Here is a 14,087-nt window from a genome sequence, read left to right as displayed (position 1 = left end):
TGCTGATTTGGCGCTGACGTGGCGATGTTGACCTAGTCTTCGTCTCACGTGGCGCTCACGTGGCATTCAAATTAAAAAAAATATATGTGGGACCCATCTGTCATTCACACACAAAAATATATTGTGAGACCCACTAACACGTGGGGCCCACATGCCATCCTCTCTTCTCTACCTTCTTCATCCTCCCCCTCTCTTTCTCTTTGTGAGCGTGGGACGAGGGCCAGCGGCGCGGTAGCGGTGGCCGGGAGCCGCTGGCGGCGGCGGCGGGAGGGCGAGGGCCGGAACAGGGGCTAGATCATCGGCCGCGGCGGCGGACGGGGGCCGAGCGGCGGTGGCCGGCGCCTCCTCCAACCCCATCCCGCCCGGAGTTCACCCGACGCCGGCAAGTACTCTCGACTGAGCTGCCGGGAGTTGCCCTCGCCGCCCCTCCTTCTCTCCCCCAAACCGGTCGTCGACATCCTCCCCCGCCCCTGCCCACGACGCCATTGCCGCCCCACCTTATCGGTCCAGATGCCACAGCCTCCAAGGCTCCTTCCCGCGGCGTCGTTGCCGGCGCCGGCGCCGGCGGGCGGGAGGGCGGTAGCGACACCATCTCTTTCCGGCCCCCGTCCGCCGCCGCTGCCAACCCGACCCCCGTCCGTCGCCACCGCCAACGCCGATCTGGCCCCTGCTCCCGTGAGGACAAATGAGGGAGAAAGAGATGAGGGAGAGAGAGGGAGGGGGAAGATCTGGCCCCGCCGCCGACCACTCCCTAGACCGCCGCCACCGCCAACCACTCCCTCGACCGGCGCAGCCGCCGCCCTAGTGTCGCTTGCTGCCGTCGCCGCTTGTTCGACTCCCGCCCCTGCAGACCGGTGAAGGGAAGAGATAGAGAGAGAGGATGACATGTGGGCCCCACGTATCAGTGGGTCTCACAATATATTTTGTGTGTGAATGAAAAATGGGTTCCACATATATTTTTTTTAATTCGAATGCCACACAAGCGCCACGTGAGACGAAGACTAGGTCAACATCGCCACGTCAGCGCCACATCAGCAAAACCGCCCTCCAAAACCGCTCAGGGAGTCAAATTGCACTGGTTTCAATAGTTCAGGGAGTCATCATACTCGGTTTTGCGGTTGAGGGTCACGAATTAGATTCGGCCGACATTTAAGGGAGTCAAAGTGGACTTTTTCCCCCTATTTTCACCACATAGGAACCCCCTCAACCCAACATCATGCACCACCCCTGGCCCATGAGCGAACAAGTGAAGGCCTTAGGCCCATGAGTAAAGCTGGGAGGCGCACAGCGCACCTCACGCACCCAGGAGCGACGCGCCGCGAGGCTCGCTCAATCACCGCGCCTCAGAACTCCTCGTCTCCCGTTTTTCTTTTTTCTTTTTTCTTTCTTTCTCCCCACCGCGATTCCGCGTCTGTTCGTCATCCGTATCGGCGGTATCGCCGTCGCCTTAGCAGGCAGCATCGCCGTCGGCCCCCGTCGCCCGCCTCTTGTAGTCTCTCTAGCCGGCCGCAGCATCGATAGGCAGCAGCGCAGGTAGTGGCGGGTGCATGTGCATCGCGGCATCGCATCGCAGTGGCGCAGGCTGCAGGCATTAGGATATAGGAGTACTGATTTAGGCCGGGTGCGTGGCTGCGTGCATCGATCAGACGACAGGGAGGCAGGTGGCAGGGAGCAGCGCAGGCTCGCAGCAGGCAGTAGCAGCTGGACTACAAGCAGGGCACAAGGGCAGCCGAGCAGTGCAAGCAGCACAGGCAAATTGATGAAGGTATTTCTCATTTTTCATTCTCTAATTCTCTTGATTAGTTCTAAACTTTCAATTTATCCTCCTCTCTTGTAACATTTTGATTAGTTAGATTTGTAACCTGTTGATATATACTGCCTTTTCAATTGTCCAGATTTATATAAGCTAGGGTTTAAACCGTTTAAAGTTTTGAAGAACTGGACGTTTAAAGTTTGAAGGCACCATCACTAGTAAAATTATAAGCACACTGTGACACTATGATATTATCAAATTATCATTGCATTTGGAGTGTACATTGTTCTATTGTACAGTGCACGTATAGTCTAACATAATAAAACTATTTAATTGACAGATTATATACAAGTATCTCAAGAGAAAAGCGCCCAATAGTCCCAATAATTTTTTGTGTTTATTGGAACATAAACTCTAAACCCTAAACATATTTATTTTTTATATTTTTTACATGTTTATTGGATATAAATTTTTAGTTGAAAATTAAGATGTTTCTGACTTATGTTCTGATTTTATTGTAGGCTATTAACTATCGATGATATTGACATTGACAGTTTTGAGGTCAAGGATGTATTTTGCATAGATTGATCGTCTTTTATGTATCCTTTATATGTTTCCGTTCATGGTTTCTTTTCATCTTAAATTTCGGTAAGCACTTTTACTTGCTATTCAATGATTTGGTGTCAATATTTATATATAAATGGTCAAATACCATTATTTAGAGTAATAAGCCAACATCTATAGAGTGAAGTAGTGCACCACCCTCGATTTGGTTCCAGCTCCGCCACTGCATGTAATAAGTAGGGAGGGAGGAAAGTACTGAATTTACCATTGTGATTCTGTCACCATAAGACAAAAGAGCAGAGGTAGCTGAGAGCCTCCTTTCAATTCTATCAACAAGAGGTGCAAAGTCAATTACCTTTGGTCTAGTGGTTCCCAAAGGGAGGCCCAAATATGTAAAAGGTAGTGATCCAACAAAAAAATTTAGACCATTTCTCGATTTGTGCGTGTTATCGTTGTGCAGGGGCCATGCTAATCTTCTCTGTATCGTTCCAATTTTATCGGATGTCTCGGAAGAGACCCATCACCCCGTTTTTGTCACTGCCGTCTAGTTTTCCATCACATTTGCTTTCTTCCTTGTTCCTTTCCTTCTCCCCATTGCTGGGTGGCAGGAACAGCAGTGCGTGGTCGGCGTGTAGGGGCGACGGGGGAGGAACATCCTGCAGCGGAGTATGTCCTGCCGCAAGCACGACGCAGGCAAGCCAAGCCGGTAGGCTGTGGACTGATGATACCATGCTGTGAGCATTGTCCACGCCGTACAGGAGCACTGGATCGAGAGCACCTCGATCGCCGGCTCCGGCGCGTAGGCAGCCAGATAAGAAGAAGAAGAAGAAGGAGAAGAAGAAGAAGAAGATGAAGGGAAGCAAACAACACCGCCTGTTCGCGGCCATGTACGCCGCCGCTGCGCCCTCTTGCTCAGTTGCTCCACTCCTCTGCTGCGGTACCCTCGCCGCGACAGCCGCGCGCCCGGACACGTTCTCGGCAGCACCGCCACCACTTCATCCCTCATCTTCCCTGTTGCTGCCGGCGGCATCCTCACCGTCCTCATCCTCCCACCGCTGCTCCTTTGCACCCACGCAGGCGACCTCATCGAGGTCTCCTACCTTTTCCTGGCCTCACACGCTCTCCGTCGCAGGTTCCTCTCCGAGATGGGTCGCGCCACTGCCGACGCCGTGAGTGAGGGGTGGCGAGCGGCAGGACGATAAGGCCGCAACAAATGACAAATTTTCAGTTCATTCAATGTATAATGCGACGATGAACTCTAATATGACATCTGTAGGAAGATCTTATGGGAGTTGATCAAAGTATTTATGTGGTTATTTCAGAATAAATTAATCCTAACAAAGGAAAACCTTCGAAAAATGAATTTTATTTTGGGGTGGTGGTAAGAAATGTTGTCTTTAATGCGCAAGAGACAATTTAGTGTGTCTTTTTTAAATGTCGCATAGCAAGATTTGCTTCACGGTGTGTGTTGTTTGCTTTCAATATTCCTCCACTCCGTAGTGTCAAAAACATATTTTTGGAAACTAGCTTATGAGGGTGTCCATGTGAAACAAAGGTTTTATTTAGATCTAGTGCTCTATGTTGGCTAATTTGATTTTGCCGAAATGATAAAGTTTTGATAATAAAAAATAGCATAAATCCTAGAAAACGCTACACGGTTGCAACCTAGTTTATGTTTACTGACATCATGATGAGGTCAACATGGTACATGTGGATATCGTGTATGGTACTTCTGGTATCATGCCGACGTAAGTATGATCCTGCTATAAAATCGGTTTTTCGTGGCGGCACCATAATTTTTTTTTTGTTGGCGGCACTGTGCACATTCTGCCTGTGAAATTGTAACTTGGGATGGGGAGAGGCTAAAAACAACTAGTGAAAAATAATTTTCGATGACGGTTGGGCTACGTAGACCGCCAACGAAGATGTAGCTATTTTCGCTAGCGGCCGACTAAAGCAACCGCCAGTGAAATATTACCATGACCTATAAATGACCATGGCCCACCACCCACCCGTGGCGACTTTTTTACTAGCGATTTTACCGAGGTATCTCTATCCTCTCCCCCTCTCTCGCTCTAGATCCATAACTTCTCTCTCTCTCTCTCACGCAATTCGGTGGGCAGCGACACAGGGTGGCGGTGCTTGGCCATAGCGGCGTGGGGGAAGGGGCGGCTTGGCGACCCGAGATGCGCGGGTGGTGGATCCGGCTATGGGAGAGGCGCGGGCGGCGGATCCGGCCACTAGAGGGCCACGGACGGCAGCGGCTCTGGCGGTGGTGCTCAGGAGGGCGGCAGGGGGGGGATGCAGAGAGGCAGATCTGGCGCCTCCTCCTTCCTCCCGACCGGTGACGGCGGCAAAGGGGAGGGATGGCGGTGGGGCCATTGCCTATGCCCTGCACCAAACACCAAGATCCAATGGTGGGGTGACAAACCATCAGCCGTCGCGCCGACACGGGTGGGCTGGGGGAGAGTTCCGGCATAGGGGGGCTCTGGCAGCGGGTTCGCGCGGGCTTCGGCAAGGGCTCCAACACGGCCGGGCTCCAGCGGTGGATTCAACAGCCAGTGGTTGAACAAGCTTTGGTGGCGCTCGGGTGCGGGCGGGCAGTGACCACGGACGACGAGGGGAGCTTCAGTATGGCAACTTGGCTGCCTCCCTCATCAATGGCAACTGACGACGACTACTTTGATTTGGGATTGTGATTGTAGATTTAGGACAATGATTTGGGATTGTGATTGTGGATTTAGGACAATGATTCAAAATTTGTGAAACTTTTTGGATTTGGATTTTCAATTTTTGTTGCTCAAAAAAAGATTTCGCTGGCGGGTCTCGTAGCATCACCGCTAGCGAAAACTGATTTTCGCCGGTGGCTGTCTTAGCTTGCCGCTAGAGAAAACCCGTTTTCGCTGGCGTACGGCTGGCTGTTCGTCAGACCAAATGTATTATTTCACTGGCCTTTAGTTGCTACCGTCAGCCGCCAGCAAAACCCATTTTGACCATCAGCAAAAAAAATCATTTTTAGTAGTGTATCGTTCTACTACATGTGATTAACGTATCTATCTTATCTATCTATATATCTGAAGCTGGCTAATCTCCTTGCCAGCTGATTGGTCCATGTTTTACCCGTTTATTTACTGCCACGTGTCTCTCCACCATTTAGCCAACCGGCGTAGCATAAACTTCGTGCGTACGCATGCATGCCTCCGTTGCCATTCAGGAATAACAGGGAGTAACAGTGTGTGCCTCTCGTGTAAAAATCATGCACTTTCTAGACCGTCTCGCTTGCCCACGTTGGTTCATGAGCAAGCAGTGCTTTTGCACTATGCCGACCGAGCCAACGGTGCAGTAAGCTCACATATTGTCACATGCATATGCATAAACTAAACTGTTAGCTTGTACGAAGAAAAGCAATAAATAAATTAATTATATATAAAAATTAAATTTCAATATAGACGGTTCAAATACAAGAGGTGAGGATATAAATACTTTTTTTCTATCGCATCTGCAGATTTAACTTCTTAGAAAGTAAATGAGAGATTTCCAAAAAAAAAAAGAGAGATTCCAACAAGTTAACCTGTATTTCTTAAAAAAAAGTAAAACAACAATTTTAAAAAAAAAATAGAAAGCAAGTATATAATAAAAACTATTTTATTCTAATCATAACAACTTAGATGTTAAACTTTAAAAAGTACAAAAGCAATGTAGAATATTCAGGAAATACGCTTTTCTATATATTAAAATATCATCTTCACCGCTGATAAGTTCAAACTTAAAACAATATTATTCTATAGCATGATATATGTTATTCTTCGGTGTTCTACAAACTTATCTCGAACACACTAAAGGATACTTTCAACGTAAGATGTTTGCATATATTTGATATAAATCTTTACACTAATTGCTATAAATAAATCCCATATTCGAAATAATATCTAAATGAAATATTAGAGGCTAAATTAGCATGCTTGCCAATAGGCACGCTCAATTTCTAGTCTTATATAGTGAAAGCAATAAGCTTTTTTGCAGGAGAATGCGCCACATTATCACAAATATATTAGCCGTTAGATAAAGGGTTTGGATAAACAATGGCCGTTGAATCAAAATGGTATATGTATTAAGAAAACCACAAATGGGCTAAACATATGGAATTTTCCGGAGTCCTCTGGTACCTCCTCCTAAACACATGATAAAAAAGAGAGGAAATAAAGAGAGAAGAAACATGAGGCTTCTAGTGATTGCTCTTATAAACATATATAGTACAACTTAGTTAAATTTATATATGGCTAGGGAAATCAGTACTTTGTAAAAAAATAACTTATTATATCAAACCTTTTTAAAAGCTTACCTAAACTAATAGACCATATAGGAAAGTTCTTAAATAGAATTAAAAGTAGTTAAATATATAGTTGGTTAGGAAAAATCAATACTTTGTAAAAAATTAACTTATTATATGAAAACCTTTTTAAAAACTTACCTAAACTAATAGACCATATAGAAAAGCGCGAGTATGTGGCTAGTTAATTATGGTATCTTACTTCATCTATAATGACCTTAGCATGTAATAAAGTATTTCATTAGTTGAACGGTACATTAGTCACCCTCAAAATATTTCCAACGTGTCCAGCTACAACTGTACTACATTTCTCATGTATCAAACATAGATAATTTTATCATCCTTAAAACGATACTAAAAGGGTACCATATTTTCTAGTGTAAAATTGAGATAATCTATTCTATACTACTGAGTTTGTTCGAGTTCAACAATTTGCCATCGACATTGTCTATTTCTATATTATACCGATGATTTTATCAAATGTTCTACAATACGCCATTGGGTTGGGCCTTCTTTTCAAAAATACCCAAAATACCCTTATGAATATACAAGGTTAACAATTGATTTATCTCATTAGAAGTTTCAAACAAATATGAGAACTTTTATGTGGTCTCCTTATACAACATGGAAATTTGTATAGAAGTATCAAGTTTTTTTACATTTCTACTTTTTTTTAAAAAAAGAGTGTACATAGCCAGTCTTTAAACTTGTGGGGGTGGTGTCACTTAGGTCTATGAACTTAAAAATTGCACATTTAGATCCGTAAACTTGGTTTAATGTACCACCCCGGTCCAATCGTCCTTTAACCACATTACCCCATGGATTCTCCAAGCTCGTCACCGTCTTGAAGTCGCCGGAATAAGGTGTCATTGATCAAGTGCCCGTTGTGTAAGGATAAGGTCATTTTGGAGCGCAAATCAATGGCAATTGCTAATCGGAACCATATTTTCTATACATGCAAGGAGAAAAATAAGAGGGAAGAACGATTTGAGTTTTTTTTTGGAGATTCTGGTGTCACTATATAGCTACAAGGAGATATGTGCAACATGTTGTTATGTGGAGGGCGCTAAGAGCAAAAGTGTTGCATACGTGGCATGCCATGTTGGCGGTCAAACATAGTCAAAGCACATTTGGACCGAGATGGTACATTAAACCAAGTTTACGGACCCAAACGTGCAATTTTCAAGTTCACTAACCTAAGTGACACAACCAGACAAGTTTAGGGACCGGCCATGTATTTCACTCCTTAAAAAAATATAATTTATCCGCTATATGCTATATAAAATATCTTTTTATTTTTGTTTTTAATATAAATCATCTTTCATACACTACATAACATATAACATATTTTTGTGCTGTTATATCTTGTATAAGCAAATTTTCTCTCAAGTACCACATAAAATATTTTTTTTCTAAAAACTAAATATACTAGAAAAACCTTAAAACTTATATACAAACTTCTAGGTTGTTTAAGTGGGCCACATAAAAATTATTGGGTATTTTTGAAAAGAAGCCCTAACCCAATGGTATATTATAGAAAAATTGATAAAGTCGTCGGTATATTACAGAAAGAAGCAATGTCGATGGTAAGTCGTTGAACTTGAATAAACTCAGTGGTATGGGATAGATTATCTCTGTAAAATTTGATAACTTTTTCGAGGACAGTAAAATTTATCATCCAACATTTCACGGAGACTACCTCGAACAAGGTTGTGGGACACGTGCGTGGTCAACTATTCATGGGTTGTGTTAGACCCGGGCTCTGCTTGACGGCATCAACTCCTAGTCGGATGACTGAAAAGATTTATATGCAAGATAAAATGGGAACACAGGGGCAGATGCATGCTGAGCAAGGCAGTCACAGCACATGGTGAGGGTTTTAAGCCTAGAAAAGGTTTTGAAGATGCAGGAGACACATATATAAATATTGAGGTTGCTGACTCTGTTGCAAATGAGGAAGGTAGATTTTGGGGAGGGTGAGGAGTTTCTTGATTCACAGGAGTCTGAAAATAATTTTGCTAAACAAGTGAGTGGGTTTAGTGATACAGAGGAACAAATTGATAGTTAAGAAGTAGAGAAGAGAAGAAGTAAGAAGCTAATGGACAAAGAAAACAAATCTACATGAGGTGGCTATTGAGAGGAAGGAAGCCCAATATGCTTTTATTAATAAAGGTCAGAATCATATTCCATCCTTTGTCCACGATTCCAATGTTGATTTAATTAATGTTGTCAGTTTGCTTGGAGTTAGGTTAGGATGTGCCTTAGAAGAGATTGATTCTAACATACAATTGGTAAAAAATCTTGAATGTGCTAGAATTAATTTGTTCTTAAAAGAGCAGGAAGTTTCTAGAAATATAGATGGGGAAAACAAATCAGGGGATGATTGTCCTGATGATCACTTTTCATCTGAACATTACGAACATTACCTTTCTTTTAATTTTTCTAATTTTGGATATTATTTTATTTTTTATTCTAAATTTTAATTAATCTCGTATTGGGTTCTTATATGGATTATTCTTTCAATATTGCTTATTTTTAATTCCGAATTTCATCTAATTTTAAATTGTATTCCTACTTAAACTCTTCTCTTATTCTTTTTGCTACTTTCAGATTTTATTATTAGTTTTATTGCCAATTTTAATTAATCTCGTATTGGGTTCTTATATGGACTCTTCTTTTAATATTTCTTATTTTTAATTCCGAATTTCAGCTATTTTAAAATTGTGATGCTAACTAACAAGCATGAACTAAAATAAAAACATAAAACTAAGATATTACGATTAAGATCAAATCAACACTAATAATTCATGATTTCAAATGAATTATAATATAACATAGTTACAAGTACAAAGATTGAAGGACAAGCCATATATATATATATATATATATATATATATATATATATATATATATATATATATATATATTTGTATGTATATAAATATATATATATATTTGTATGTATATATATGTATATATATAGAGTAGCTCTAATATACACCCCTCCCCTAGAATAACTATTCAACACCCCCTCCCACCTCCCATCCGTCCCCACCTTCCTCCCTCCCTCCCGCGCCCCCTCTCCCTCCCTCGCCCCCTCCGTCCCCACCTCCCTCAAGCGCTCCATCCGTGCTCCTCCCCTCCCTCCTGCGCCCCCTCTCCCTCCCGCCCCCCTCCGTCCCCACCTCCCTCCCTCCCGTCGCTCCTCTCTCCCTCCCGCGCCCCCTCTCCCGTCACTCCTCCCTCCGATTCCCCCTCCTCTCGATTTCTCATCCTCCCCTCCAATCTCAACTTTTCTTCTTTTTTTTTCTCTCCCTCCTTCTCTCTTGTCACTCCTCCCTCCGATTCCCCCTCCTCCTCTCCTTCCTTCTCTCTTGTCACTCCTCCGTCCGATTCCCCCTCCTCCCGATTTCTCATCCTCCTCTCCGATTCCCCTCCTCCCGATTTCTGATCCTCCCCCCCCAATCTCAACTTTTCTTTTTTTTTTCTCTCCCTCCTTCTCTCTTATCACTCCTCCCTCCGATTCCCCCTCCTCCCGATTTCTCATCCTCCCCCCAATCTCAACTTTTCGACTTGAACCCATGATCTCATGGTCCATAGCAAGCACTTCTAACCAAATCACCATATGATGATTTGTGAACAAATCAGTTATGTTACTATGATTCGGCAGTAACATTATCTCAGAAGGATAGTAACATCATATGTTACTGCAAAAATGTATAGGTTGTTACTGTAAACTTTATAGGTTGTTACTGCACTTTTGGCAGTAACAATATGACGAAATTTGCAGTAACAGAGAACATGCATAGTAACAGTGGCCCTATAGTAGTAATGTTTTTTAGATCTAGAGTATCTTAAATCTCAATCTTTAGAGAGTACTAACGTACACGTCATGTCTTATTTTTCTAACCCATCTGCATCACATCATGGCGTTCGTAAAAAAAAGTGCTTAATGAAACTAAAATCATCATAACTATTTTTTAACGTTGTTAGTGCGAAAATCAAATGTGTTACTGCATATTGGCCATCGTGTTTCTACGCTGTTCCAGTGAGACGAGGACTAAAAAAGAGGTAAATCTCAATCTTTAGAGAGCAATATCTCTCACATCATATTTTGTATTTCCAATCCGTTTGCACCATGAAGTTCATAAAAAAACGCTTAACGAAACTAGATCCATCATGGCTACTTTTTGACGTTGTTACTGCGATAATGTTGTCTTGTTACTGCATGATGACCGTCCTGTTACTGCACGATTCCTGCAAGACGAGAGCAGCAAAGTGGTGGGCGGGAGAGGGAGTGGTGGGCGGGTTTGACCGGCGGGAGGACGCTTTGACCGAGGTGGGATGGGGGTTTTGGGCCCTAGGGAGGGTGGGGGAGGTGGGTTTGACCCATGGGAGGGGGATGTAGAATAGTTATTCTAGGGGAGGGGTGTAGAATAGATTCACTATATATATATATATATACACACACACACACACACATATATACATATATATATACATATATATATATATACCCAAAGCATTATTACTCATTCTCAAATTGATTCCTTCTTCAAAGATAACCAAGAGTACTTTATCTTTTATTGTGAGCTTTTGTGCTCATTTTGATATTATATAAAAACTCTGAATTATTGTAGGTACGTTCTTGTCATGAATACTGTCTTAAAGGATTCGACACCCATTTTTTATTATTCCACCGCGAGTATGACTTTGTGTGCAAAATCTCAACTAAGGGTGATGTATACAATTACTAAATTATAGTTGCACAAATGATCACAGTAAATCACCCAACTGATGAGATGTTTCAGGATGGAATGAACCCTCACGGCTTCATGGAGTCTACTTTCCAGATCAAATGAATGACATTTTAGATCACATCAAATGAAATCGCCCAACTGGCAGTATTACCAAATGTCATGGATGGGAAGACCCAAATCTAGTTGTGCCTGAAATAAAACATGAGCCAAACAACTGCCTAAGATTGGGCTAAGTGTGCACAGATCCATCACCAAAAGATCGACCAACAATGGATGATGCTTACCCAATTTCCCCTAAATTTTCATTATAGCGATCTGAATCACCGATTACATACATAAATTTGTAATGTTCTAAAGGTGTATGACAGCAGATTCGCATGCATAGTGTTGATTTACTCTAATTAATGAATCATGAATTAACTCCTGTTTTGAACAGTAATTATGTCAGTGGTTCTCCGAAGCATTAAGTTTAGAGGAATTTTATGGTCCTTAAGTAGGTATCAAGAGGTATTAACATTTTAGTGTAAAATTTGGTACATCTTAGTACTTAATGTACCAAGAGGTGTACCTCTCGGTACCTACTCAAGAACTGTAAAATTGCTAAGTTTATTGTATACGCACTTCCTCCGAAAAAACTTTAACTTTAAGCCATTTAACAACTCTCCATTTGTCAATGTTGGTAGAAACATGGATAGGCATGTGAAGCATCGGGAGTGCTAGCCATAGATGATCACCGACCGACTGCTCAGCCATCGAGAGTGTTAGCCAGCTTGCTCTTAGCTAGAGTTTGAGTCTTTTTGAGTTCTAACACACCATGTCCAAAGTATCACCAATTAGTGAAGAGTGACTAATTAGCATGTACGTGACAAAAATGTTTTTCTTCTCTTTGCCACTACAAATTGATGAACCTCAAACATAGCATTTTAATCCATTTAGAAAAAAGATACATACAAGTAATCGGTCGCGTTATCTTTAAAATTGAAATTCTTCTACTTGGTAGCAACTGTGAACCTTAGTACTTTTTTGGTCAATCAAGTCAGTGAAACAATACATTTTTTTTGTTTGTGACCATATTTGTCGGCAAAGTTAGTCACATTATTAAGATAGTTGGTCGTATTATTAAGATTGAGCATGATTATGCTATTATTCATTGGTGCTCTCACAAGACTCATGGGCAATACCACTAGTGGTTCAACAAGAGACAAGAGAAATGTCACTGAATCGCCCACACGAACCGACTCCCAGTTAACAAATAATTTACCAACTCCTATCTAAATATGAACCATGTTAGCAGTAGTATGAACCAGTAAGATCCACACCCTGCATGATATTAATGTTTTGATGAAAACTCTGAACATTTCTGGTAGTAGTAAGAAAAACAAAAGAGGAAACCTTAAAGTTAAGGTTACTCTTAAAGTTGTTAAGAGAAATGGGGGAATAGGAAAAAAAAGAGATGAATGAAAAAAAAAAAAGAGATGAATGGTAATATTAGAGGTATGGGTGTTATAGATATAGAAAAGGTTGGAATGTTACAAGATCTGTTAGAGAAAATAATGTAGATTTTGTTGGTATAATGGAAACAGTGAAACATGACTTTTCCCCTAGAATGCCGAGGGGATTAGTGGTCATACATCTTCGTGATGGAACTGGATGCCTGCTTCTGGTAAATCTGGGGTATTCTAGTTGGCATTAATACTGAAAAATTTGATATCTTGGAAGTTAATAGAAAACAAATTCTATGTCAAAGTGAAGCTGATAAATATTACTACCAAGTTTAAATGGGACTTGATGATAATTTATGGAGCAGCCTCAAAAGAGGAAAAGAGTGTTTCTTAACGCATTTGGTAAATCTTTTACATCAACAAAAAAAATCCTTTGGTGATGGGAGGTGATTTTATTATCTTAAGAAAAGAAAGTGAAAAAAACAAAGCCAGTGGTTATAACAAATGGAGTTTCATTTTCAATGCAATTATTGAACAAGCTAGTCTTAGAGAACTTTGTTTGGGAGGAAGGCAATTTACTTGGAGTAATAACCAGGACAGCCCAACCCTAGAAAACTTGGACAGAGTTTTTATAAGCAATAAATGGGAGGTTCAATTCCCACTCATTGCTGTTAGATCTTTGCCAAGGGGCTTGTCTGATCATAACCCTCTGATAGTTACCACTGGAGAAAACACAATCAGTCATCCCATTTTTAAATTTGAACAGAGCTGGTTCCTTAGGGAAGACTTGAATAAAGTAGTGGAGGAGGTTTGGAACAAGAATTATTCTGGGACCAGTATAGAAAAATGACAGTTGAGGCTTAAAGCCCTTAGGAAAAAGACTAAATGGGTGGAACAAAAACTGGGAAGGCTTATATAGGATCGAAAAGCAGGACATTCTGGAAAGAATTGATGCCATTGACATTAGAGTAGAAAGCATGGGTATGAGTGGTTCTGATAGAGAGGAGAGAAGGGAGCTTGAAAAGAGACTCAAAATTGTTATTAGGGAAGAGAAACTGAAGTGGATTCAAAGGGATCGTAATACTAAGTTCTTCCATGCTAAGGCAAATGGGAGGAAGAGGACGAGTTAGATTCATAGTTTGGTGCATGAAGGATAGATGATTGAAGGACAAGATAAGTTATTGCTTTATATTACAATTTTTTACAAAGATCTCTTTGGACATTCAAAGGAAAACATG

At 41.7% G+C, this 14,087-nt stretch overlaps 1 non-coding gene across 1 annotated transcript; it reads right to left on the bottom strand.

Moving 5' to 3' along the window:
* Positions 1-2,731: 2,731 nt before the first annotated feature.
* On the bottom strand, positions 2,732-2,834 carry LOC127753587 (U6 spliceosomal RNA). Its single transcript, XR_008012643.1, has one exon. It is a non-coding gene; the product is annotated as a U6 spliceosomal RNA (small nuclear RNA).
* Between the last annotated feature and the right edge of the window lie 11,253 nt (positions 2,835-14,087).

This window comes from Oryza glaberrima, chromosome 10 (genome assembly GCF_000147395.1).
Source record: "Oryza glaberrima chromosome 10, OglaRS2, whole genome shotgun sequence".
NCBI lineage: Eukaryota > Viridiplantae > Streptophyta > Magnoliopsida > Poales > Poaceae > Oryza > Oryza glaberrima.
The sequence above is the reverse complement of the archived record's forward strand: the minus strand, read 5'-3'. Positions and strand labels throughout refer to the sequence as shown.